Here is a 12,325-nt window from a genome sequence, read left to right on the forward strand (position 1 = left end):
ATTATCACATGGTTTCACTTACTTGTGGAGCATAAGGAACAACATGAAAGACATTAGATAAGGAATGGAAAAGTGAATTGGGGGAATTGGAGGGGGAGATGAACCATGAGAGACCGTGGGCTCTGAGAAACAGGCTGAGGGTTTGGAGGGTAGGGAGGTGGGGTGACTGGTGAGCCTGGTGGTGGTTAGTATTAAGGAGGCCACGTATTGCATGGAGTACTGGGTGTGGTACATAAACAATGAATCTTGGAACACTGAAAAAATAAAATAAAATAAAAAAGACAAAAAACCCACAATTTTTTAAAAGTTTTATTTATTAGAGAGAGAGACAGTGAGAGAAGAGAGAATGTGCCCATGGGGGCGTAAGGGCAAGAGAATCTCAAGCAGACTCCCCACCGAGGGCGGAGCCTGAAGCAGGGCTTGTTCCCACAATACTAAGATAATGATCTTGAGATCATGACCTGAGCCAAAACCAAGAGTTGGATGCTCAACCAACTGAGCCACCCAGATGCCCTCAAATATTTGTTGTTTCAATCACATAGTTTGTAGAGGCTTGTTAAGGCAGCCAGAGCAAACTAATACAAGGCCCTTCTAGTTGGCTCCTAGAGTCTTTGTGATATGTCCCCATCATTTACTGAGTACTTCCTTACTTTCTGGAACAATACAGTGTGTTAGGCATCTAATGTTCTTCCTGCCTGTGGCAAACAGAATAATGCCCTGCACCCCAACAACATTCGTATCTTTATTCTCCAAACTTGCAAATATCTTACCTTGAAGGTGATCCACCCAGTAGGTATACCACCATATAAAATTGGTTTCCATGAAAAAAATGTTGAAACACACACATTTGTAATTTTTCCTAATGAGAGAAATATTGAAAATGAACTTAACTGAAAATCAAGAAAATAGGCAGCCATTTCCAGGATGAGGGTGGTGCTCTTCTTACCTACCTCCACAGCAGAGGTAAGTGGAAATGGTACAGAGCTGTCATGGGATGGACTTGGGTGTGTGGTAAGGAGACATGGAGGGCTTTTACAGTGGGAAAGAGCTAGGCATGAACTGGAAACTATTCTTTGAGGGAAGACATAGAACACAAAAACCAATTTCCAATAATTCCGATGTGTCTTATAGTAAAGCACAGAACTAGGAGCTGAGGGGAAGACAAAGGTACTTAAGACAGAGACCTTGTCTTCAAGGAATTTACAATCTAGGGATAGATTCTCATCTATAGGGGCAACCAGAGAGACCACCTGGGATCTATAAGGACATTCTCCTGGTACTGGCAAGTAAACCAGAGGACTCATTTATTGACCCAACTGATGGCTAAATTTAAAAGATGAGAAACAGAAAGACACAGCAATGAGAAACCTTATGGGGCTTCTTATGTGATCTAACATCAGCAGAGAAAAATCATACTCACCCCAAATGAAGCTTTATTTATCACAGTCGAAAGAAGCCTGATACAAAAGAAACGACAGAATATGGCAGATCAAGGTGTTGTGAAAACACTTAGCTTTTTGCAATCATCACACCTGTTGTTTGCTGACTTTAAACAGCTGCATGTGAATAATGGGAGCAGGAACGAGGCAACTGAAGAACTCAAGAACACCAGCACCATGGCTGAGGCTGCCTCTCTTGACAGTACCCCTGAGATGGTGAAGAAATCATCTGGAAAATGTCAAAAACATTTGCTAATGTATCCTTTCCTAACCTTCTTGCTGGCTCCTGTTCCATATGAAACCTACCAGAGGACTTCAAGCTTAACTTCATGCTTAACTTGTGGGTACCATGTGCCTTTTACATCTTGGTAACATTGATAATTGAAGATTTTTAGGAACTCTCAGATCCACATAAGAAATGTGTTTTGTGTAGTGGCTAAATCCCAGGTTTTGGTGTGATTGTTCAGGTACAAGGCCTTAGAAGCCTTACAGGCTATGTGAGTTTCACTGAGTTACTAAACTTTTCTGGGCCTCAGTTTCTTTCTATAAAATGTGAATAACAGTATAAAAAACACACTATTGGTAAGTGGGGTCTGCAAGATGCTTGGACCTTTAGAGACAGAGACTGACTGAACCTGATGCTCTTTCACCATGACTGAGCTAAGCCATTGGTCTCATAGGGGGCTCCAGATCTAGGTGAGAAAATCTTTTCCTTCTGGTTGTAGAGTTTGGCTAGGTCAGCCTGGCCTAAACTCTAAGATGTGTTAGGATCTGAGACCTTTTAAATGGCAGCTGTGGGAAGCTTATCCAAGCCCCAGAGCATCCAAAAGTGTGCCTGTTAGAGAAACTGACCTATTTAGATTCCAGGTTAGTCCTGGGCCCAACAGCGCTATAAACTTTTTTTTCATATTATTTTTATTAACATACAATGTATTATTTGCCCCAGGGGTACAGGTCTGTGAATCATCAGGCATACACATTTCACCATAGCACATGCAATAACACATTTCACCATATGCACTCACCATAGCACATACCCTCCCCAATGTCCATAACCCAACCACCCTATCCCTACCCTCCTTACCCCCAGCAACCCTCAGTTTTTTTTGTGAGATTAAGAGTCTCTTATGGTTTGTCTCCCTCCTGATCCCATCTTGTTTCATTTTTTCCTTCCCTCCCTCCCACAACCCCCTGCCCTGCCTCTCAAACTCTTCATATCAGGCAGATCATATGATAACTGTCTTTCTCTGACTGATTTATTTTGCTCATCATACCTTCTAGTTCAATCCACATCATTGTAAATGGCAAAATTTCATTTCTTTTGATGGCTGCATACTATTCCATTGTATATATACACCACATCTTCTTTATCCATTCATCTGCTGATGGACATCTAGGTTCTTTCCATAGTTTGGCTATTGTGGACATTGCTGCTATAAACATTCGGGTGCACGTGCCCCTTCGGATCACTACGTTTGTATCTTTAGGGTAAATACCTGGTAGTACGATTGGTGGGTCATAGGGTAAGACTACAAACTTTTATTTGTACTTTCCTTTCCTGTCATTATTTTCTACATTCGATTTTCTTAAAAGTGACATCCTGGTCTCTGATCCCCTGTGGGAACCAAGTGGAAGAGGCTGCCCACTACGGGGGGTCAGTGGACACAGGAAGGGGAGCCCTCTCTTCCTTGAGGTCAACTGGCAGTAGCTGTGGAGTCACCAGCAGAGAAGCACTGGGGGCAAAGACACTGGCTGGAGGCATGAATCCAAGAGTCTGTACCCAAGCTCATGGGAGAAAGCAGCCCAAGGCCTGACATAGCTGGAAGATGCTGGATTAAATAGAGTATTTTCTGCAATTAAGTAGGCTGGGTCACAGATATAGTCCCTCGGGTTACAGCCCAACACCTGCTTTTGATAGAACACACACATACATACACTACTGGTGATGGTCACCATATTAGCCACCACTGTGTTGATAATTCCAAAGGATGTAGCTGGCCCTGGTGCTGAAGCTTCCAATTTTTTTATAGAAGAAAGTAGCTGCAGACATGGAAAAGTTATAAAACACTTTTATAAAGGAGAAAAGGGAGAGCTGGATTGTCCATGATCTTCCCAGTAAAGGAATCCCATAGATTCCTTTCTGAGACCAGTGGAGTTCTCCACACCAATCATTTTTGAATTCTGGATTTTGATACTGAATCAGATTTTCTGGATGCCCTGCTGTGCGAGGAATGAACTCTTTAGGTGCTGGGTACCAATGAAGTCCAGGAAGTCCCAGAGGAGGGGATGGGTAGCCAACAGTAAGGAGGCAAATAGGGGATTCATTAGGTCAATGTTTATTTACCAAGTAGTAGGAAAATAGGATGAAATCCCCAAACCTTGATAACCAGAGCAGCTGGGTGCTGGTGAAACTAGTCCCATGCACACCAAATCTATCCACAACAGAGGTGTCCACACCCTGAAGTCATTTCGTGACAGGGTTTAGATAGAAAGCTCAAGGTCTGAGTCCCCTGAACTTTAGCTGGAAATGGAATAGGAGAGCAACCATGTTTCAGTTTAGGCTACCTCCCATGCTCAGACGCCTGTTTCCACATACCGTCCTCCATAGGTAAGGATGCTACATGGGAGAGACCCTGTGCTACTGCCCCTTCCCCTTGAGTTTTCAAAGTGAAGCAGGTCCACATGCTCCAGTTCCCATTTTTGGGCTGTGCTCTGTCTTCCCTAAAAATAAAAGGTTGACTTATTTTTAACTGTAGCTTTTCTGCTTCTGGGCCTGCATGAATGCTAGTTGATTCGTAGCTGGCAAAATGAAACTATTTCCATGACCACAAAAACCCACTCAAGGTCCCGACACATTCAACCCACACCCTCCTACTCCTAATCAATGAGGCTGACTCAGTTTCCTGTTGACTCACAGAAGTCCCTGGCTTTAACAGTCAGCTGGTTCCACAGGTTAAAAGTGGCTCGGGACAGAACCCAAGTCCTTGGGAATCAGAGCATCATATAGGGCCACTGTGAGAGACGCAGAGGGAGTCCTCAGACCTCCCTGCTTTGTCCTCACAGTCTGGACCTCTTCAGGAGGCTGAATATCTCCATTGTGCACTCTGAAATGGGAGCCTAAACAAGAGTCAAAGGTACAAGGCTAGCTGGAAGCACAGGGCTGAGACTGCTGCTGAGCCAAAGGCCTCCAATTGCTCCTCTATTACTTGAAAACTAACAACTTGGGATTTTCATACTACCTGATGGTTAGCTACTTAGAAAAACTGGATTCCAGATTAAACCCCCAGTCACTATGGAAGAATATAAACTCTACTGATGGTGACATGGAAAGGCATTAACATGCTTTTTATAAAGGAGAGAAGGAATAATTAGGTTGCCCATGAATTTCCCAATAAACCACGGATTCCTTCCCGTGGAGACTGATAGAACTCTCGACACTAATCTCTTTTATTTCTGGGTTTTGATGCTGGGGTTTTTCTGAGAGAGCAGAAGGAATCAGATTTTCTTAAAGGAATATATTCCTGGCTTAAGATCAACCTTTTTATATCTTCTCTAGTGAGTCTCCTTGCACAATTAACAACACTCATTCCTGCTGACAAAAAGGGCCGGTAGTCTTCTAATAAAAACATCCAATTCCAAGATAATGGCAGAAAACACTTTATCTTTTCATAATTTTTAATAATTTTAAAATTTTAATAATTTTTTTAAATTGGGGTAGGGCTTACAAATGACAAGGAAACGGTTTCTTTTGGAGGAGCAATCAAGGAATTTCAATGAGAATCTGTAATCAAACCAGAGAAACACACCTTCAAGCCACCACTGAACTGTCTCTGCATCCTCAAGGGGTCGTGTTGGAGTCACCCCAAACAACTGTTACATTGTTGTTGTAACAATGTATTTATGTACATACATGTATGTAACATGAATGGCTCATCATACAGGTCAGCGTCGCTGGGCCACCGTGGCCAGGCATGGGGTCAAACATTATTCTGGATATTTCTGTGAGAGTGTTTCTAGACGAGATTAACATTTAAACCAGTAGACCTTGAGTACAGCAAGTTGCCTTCCCTGATGTAGGTGGGCCTCCTGCAGTCAGGTGAAGGCCTGACTAGGACAAAACACTCACTTCCAAACAAGAGGGAATTCATCAGCAGGTGGCCTTTGGACTTGAACTGCAGCATCTGCTCTTCCCTGGTTTCCAGCCTGCGGGCCCATTGCACAGATTTTCAACTTGCCACCTCAATAACCACATGAGCCAATTCCTTAAAATAAATCTCTTTCTATGTGTTTATGCATTCCCTTGTTTCTTCTCTGGAGAATCCTAATACCAATGTGTTTCCCTAATTTGATTCCCCCTCTAAATTCTTTTCACAGTCTTGGCTGAATAGTGGAATCACCAAGGGAGCTTTAAGAAACATAGATGCCTGTTTTGATTCATTTGGGCTGTAGCCTGGGCATCAGGATTTTAAAAGCTTCCCAGATGATTCAAAAGTGTAATCATGCTTGAGAAACATGGCCTTCTAGTTCCTTGGTCAACAAATCCAAGTAAGCACTGGGCTAAAGTTCTTCTTGTAAACTATTCTTAACTATCTGATTGGATATTTCTGGGGCAAGACTCCAGAGCAGGATCACGATGCCTCAGGAATGGTTTTTATTTATTTATTTTTTTCCCCTTACCAACCTACTTGTGAGAGCTCCTGAGATCACGAAGTGTGAACCACATTACATCGTGTTTACACAAATTCCTGTCTTTAGGAAGAAAAGCATGCTTTTCAATTTCACTTCAGCATTTTATATTAATTCTTTGATGCTGGCAAGTGGATAGTTAATTTGCATCCATTTTACTTACAAGGAAACTGGGGCAAAACCAGATGGTTTCTTTGCATAGAATTCTTCCTGACACCATAACTGTCCAATGAAGGAATAAATTGCCTTTTGAGATTTTCTTCCATAGTGATTCTCATGAATTCATGGAACCATGTCTGCTGCTGTATTTGCACTTGAGCAAAATGACAGGCACACAGGCTATCCATTAAAATCTGGTTTGTGAAAGTGAAAGACTAGAAACAACCTAAGAGTCTACCACAAGGGACTGGTTAAAAAATTATAGTGCATCCAAAAATGACATGCTATGCAGTCATAAAAGGGAATGAGCCAGTTAGTTCACACTCTGATATGGAATGAGCATGTGTGCTGGAGGTAGCTTGGACCAGCCCTTGAGGGCAGATTATTAGCATGTGTTTCTAACTCTGTAGTCAGTGACCTCACAGAGCTTGAAATTGGCCATGGTGGCAGTTATGCCATGGAAATCTGTACATGCTACCCCTAAAGGCACTCCTTACCCCTGAGGGAGCTGGTTTTGAACATTTATTACCATATTACTGAAAGGATCTCCAAAATGTACTGTCAAGTGCATAAAGCAAGGTGTAGCACAATGTGCCTTTTATGCCAGCTACTGGGTAAAAACAGGGGAAATTCCATGTTAAAAACCTCTAATTCTTCAATATTTCAGTATAGAATTACTGTATGGCCCAGCAATCCTACTCCTAGATATATACCCAAGAGAAATGAAAACATATGTCCACACAGAAACTTGTACACAAATGTTTATAGCAGCATTAATCGTAAAAGTCAGTGGGTGAAAACAACCCAAGTGTCCATCAGTGGATGAATGAATCAATCGTGGCCCATATGCACAACAGAATGCTATCCAGCCATAAAAAAGAAGAAAGAACTGGTACATGCCAACACTGGTAGGAACCTCGACAACATTATGCTATGTACAAAAGCCCAACAAAAAAGGTCACATAGTGTGTGGTTCTTTTTATATGGTGTATCCAGAATAGGCAAATCCATAGAGATGGAGAGCAGATTAGTGGTCACCGAGGGATGGGGTTGGGGGGAATGGGGGAATAATTGTTATTTACTGGGTGATTGTTTTGGTCTTTATTTCTGGGTTGATGAAAAATTTAGAAACTAGAGAGAGTACACTGAAGACCATTGAACTGTGCACATTAAAATGACTATATGTGAATTTCACTTCAATTTGGGGGAAAATAAAAAGAAAACCTCTAGGAGACTACCCATAGAAACTGGTAAACTAATTGTCCCTGCAGAGAATGGGTACCTGGGAGACAGGGCACAAGGGTGACTACCATGGATGCCTTTTTATACTTTAAAATGTTGAACCATGTGGCCAAGAGGGGCTATGAAAGTGTAATAGATATGAGCATACCTTCTACAAAGTGCAAGATAAATAGGTAAAGAATGAGTTAGTGGCAGATCCCAGTTAACTCAGAATCTACAAACTAAGCCTCTAGCTCAATTCTTGAACCACTAGCTTTCTAGGTACCCACTGGGATGAAATCTACTATACTCTATCAGGTGGGAGTATCTTTTCCAGAGGGCAATTGGGCATCTTGATTTACTTTGCCCTGTGAATGGAGGACACAGTGGAATGCTCGGGAGACATGGTAATAGAGTGGGTGAGGTGGACCTGAGAAATGGGCATATGTCTTTGGGTTAGTCACATGATCCCTTTGAGCCTCACTTTTCTCCTCTATAAAATGGGGATGATCAGACCTACCTTTCAGAATTGATATGGCAGTCGTATAGAGACTTAAGATAAAATAGTACATGACAGGCACTTGGCATGGTTCATATTCTTTCCCAGGAAGAGCGCGGTGCTGCAGAATTCTTTCCGCTCAGGAGACTCTACCTGGTGACTTGCCACGAAGATGTGCTCAGCCTTCTTTGTTCAACTAGTCCAGCTACCAGCATGGTCCTTCTCTGCTATCTTTATGAGCCTTCCATTTCTTCCACTTTTACAAATCAAGACTGTATTGTTGAAGTAGAGAGTGGATAAAAGAGTAAATGAAGTAGACTTCCAAAAGTAACTAGAGCTGAGATTTATTGAGTGCTTCCCTGGGACCTTGTATTTTAAATGTATTATTTGTAACACAAATATACTTCCATTTTCATGTTACAAGAAGAAATATATTTCCATTTTCATGTTACAGGGCATAGAGGCTTAAGCAAAGTGCATACAGTCACATAGCACCAGCAAGAGTCAGAGCAGAGATGGGAGCCCAGGTCTGCCTGACTTTTCACTTGATCACACCCCACCATGGAACTCAACTTGCAAATGCCCAAACTCAAGACTCCTGCTCTGTGTGGGCTTAGAACAGAGAATGTGCATGCATGTTGGAAGGGGCCCAAAAGAGGATCAAGTCTTAACCTCCTCCCCCCACACTTTAGCAAGGGACTCTCGCTTTGACATCTCTGCTTTTTTGATGGGGAGCTCACCATCTCGCGTGACAACCCCTTCCATTTTTAGACAACTCTAATTACTAGGAAGACCCATAATGTGCTATTTGCCAGCCAGGTTCACCTGCTATTTTCATTACAACTTCATACACCCTGATGAGGCCATCATTAAGACGCCCTCAGCTGAAATCCTGAACTCCATTACCTCCTGGACTTGTAATAAGGCCCCTAACACCATTGCCAAATAAAGTTTCTCTAGAGCATCAGCGTTGCAGACAGAGGCATGAACAGGATGCTGATTGCCACTTCAAATGAGTCTGGGATAGGCGATTATCTCTTCCTGAGAAAGGGTTATTCCGGGTGGGCTGTATCGTCACTCAGGACAGAGGTATAGCAAATATTGCGGGAGTTTAAAATAATCAGAGTCATGTGTATGCAACACAATTCCTTGGTTAATTAAAATGCCATGAAAAGCAATGAAAGCTGATTTTTGTGTTTCTCCTTTCCTGGGTTTTCGGCTTCTCTGGCAGTTTTCTGGGAGTTGAAGGACAGTCCGTTTTAGATGATCAAAAATGAGCTAATGTCGCTAGCTTCCTACACCATGAGCTTCCTGTAAGATCCAACAACTAATGACGGAGATGAAGAATGGATAGGGATTGAAGCGAGGGTATCCGAGGTCTTGTGAGCAAGCGAGCTGCGCTCATCTGATTCTCCACAGGGGAAGCAAAATATGTTTACGTGATTGTGCGAGCTGCGGGGAATGAAAAGATGCCAGGGTCAGAAGACTAATGGAGCTCCTCTGGGATTTCAGGTGGCAAATAGGATGGAGGATCTTAACTTTAATGAAGACAACAAAAATCACATAATTAACACACACTGTTAACACCTCATTAGTCTCCCGGGGCTTAAGTTATGCTAAAAATAATCAACACGTTTTGCTTAAATAAGGTTCTCTTACAGGTGGTCATGAAGTCGGCCTTGGCCAAAGCAGAACGAGACCATATCTCTACCTTCTCTTCCAATGCATAAAAGCAGACCTCATCTCCCTTCCAAGGAATGAATTATTAAACACATATGTGGAACTGTGGAGTGGAAATAAGAGTATTATTGACTCTCTCTGACTCTGAGCCAGACTCCCAAATTGCACACAACCCTGTTTCACCACCCGGGCCTCCTACGTGAGGATTATCTCCTAAATAAATCTGGTGTAGGGAGGGCCTGGGTACTGACTGCCAGTCAAGTCGGGAGCTAGGCAAGTGATTTGTTCGGTGCCTTCTCCTCTCATCCGTGTGGAATTCTGAGCATTAAACCTCCTCTCATATGTTTATACACACCCTTCCATCTAATTTGAGTTTGGCCCTGGATTGCTTTGACCAGTGGAATTTGGGGGAAGTGAGATTTCAAGCATTCTGACCCCAGAGAAACTTTTGCCAGGCCCAGAGCAACTGAGGCTCAGCTAACCAGCTGAGTGACAGCCCCATCTGCCAAGGGTTAGAAATTGGGAGAAGGAGCTCGAGTTTCTAGCTGGGGGCCTTTTTATTCATGCTTAAATTTGACTGTAAGCAGGAAATTCCATGGAACAAGCTTAGTCCTTCTCGTCCAACGCTCTTGCTTTCTTTATAAAATTCTAAATTAAAGAACTTCCTTAGTTTCTGAAAGGGCTAATGATGAACCTGAACTCATGTGGCAGACACTGCTAGCTGCCTACCTAATAAACATTCTCCCTTCCTTCTTAGTAAGGAAAATCCGATTTTGTTACAGTAGCAATAGGTTCAGCTAAGAACACTTGCTCTGCCAAATTCTTATGCATCAAGGGAACTCCTGTGACCATGAGACATAGACTGAAATCTGGGACATATGGTGCTGCTACTCCCCTACGTTCTTCTTCCTGCTTAAGATGTCACATCTAGATGGGTAAAAGCCAAAGAGCAGCCAATGAGGCAAGAGCATGAGGTCAGAAGTCTACACGCTGATGGTGCTGGAAAAGAAAGAAAGGAAGGCTCTGGACCACGTGGTCTAAGAGAGTCACTCTGCCAGCTGTGGACCTTTGGTTCTAAGTGACCAACAAATATCTAAGTGCTGCAACAACTTTTTATCATATTTTCTGTTATTTGCAGCCAAAGGCACTCCTGTCAGTTCCTCTTGGGTTGATCTAGTTGAAAACTGCTGTCTGAGTTCTGGTGCCCAGAGCAGGGAAGGGAAAAAGCATTCTTTATTGAACACTGTCTGAATAAAGGCCAGTTTCTCAAGGGGACGCTGTACTAGTTTGGGCTACATATAAAAGAAACCCCGGGCTTGCATGGACTTAGGTAACAAATCACAGAATGCAAGCCCAGAGGTAAAAAAGACACAGCTGCAGAACCATCACAGCCTCAGGGACCCAGGTTATTCCATCTTTCTACTTGGCTATCCTTGGGGAACCCCATGTGCTCATTAAACTAGATGAATCAGAAAATTTCCTTGGTGAGCCCCTGGGTCCTGTTGGGTAGAGCTGGATACCTGAACAAAAGGAAAGGAAAAGCGGGGATGGATAATCACAGGGAACCCAAAGCGGGACTACGCACAGGTTGTATAAGTGCTTTGCAAAAATATGGAAAGCTCCAAAGTACAAAAGGATGCCATTGATTCTACCAGCCTACTGCCAACACTGGGGTGAGCACTTTCTGGCTGCGACTTGAAAAAGGAGAGCTTGTTTTCTTGTCCATTCAGCTAACATTTATGGCTTCCAACTGAATGGTCTAATTCATTCATCCTATTTCACTGGTCTCATAACAGGAAGCAATTAATGTTTCCTAAGGGACCAAACAGTCCACTTGTAAAAATGGAATATTTGAAAACAAACAAAACAAGAGACAGTTCCTCCCTTCTCTTCTTCCCAACTGAGCCACCTCCACTTACAGAAGGGCGGTGCTGAAGGAAACCCAAACTCTGTTTAAATGGGAAGAAGATTCCAGTGTGTGTTTAATAGCAAAACAAAATCATGGCTGCATCTTGAAATAGTCTATTTGTTAGTGTGGAGCTAATGTTCTTAGGAATTTCAAGAAACAGTGCCACCCTGGGAATGGACGTAAAAACCAAGTGACAGGATCCCACAATATGCAGGCTTCACAAGAGTTGGTTTCTCCCCAGAACACTAATCTGCTTATGCAGAAACTTCCATGGTGTTGGATGTGTCATGCCCAGGGGAGAGCAATTTGTAGGACCAGGAACCACCTGTCAGAGGTACGGAGCTAGGATGGAACAGGGAGACACTTGCATTTTCCTTGGGGAACTATCTTTCCCTCCGTCCTCAGGAGGTTCTAGTGTGCTGACCCAACTCCTGGCTAATGGAGTGGGTTAGGACAGAGTCTCGTATTCCATCCTCAGTAGCTGGCTCAGATGTCCAATGTGGTCCAGATAGGTTCTATGAGACTCAGCCTGAGATTTTGTTGGAATTTCTAGGAGTTGTAGAGCTACCGGAATATAAGATCCTGGATTTTCTAGTTGTAGGAACAAATAAAAAAGCTCATTTGCTGAAGCTGATGTGAGTTGCATTTCTGTAATGTAAGAAGATCTAGATAATATACAGAAACAAAAAGGGCCAGACTCTCTTGAGTCTTAAAGAGGAGAGAAACAGTCAC

The sequence above is a fragment of the Mustela putorius genome, unplaced genomic scaffold, assembly GCF_011764305.1.
Source record: "Mustela putorius furo isolate JIRA1106 unplaced genomic scaffold, ASM1176430v1.1 tig00000083_pilon_pilon_pilon, whole genome shotgun sequence".
Taxonomy (NCBI): domain Eukaryota; kingdom Metazoa; phylum Chordata; class Mammalia; order Carnivora; family Mustelidae; genus Mustela; species Mustela putorius.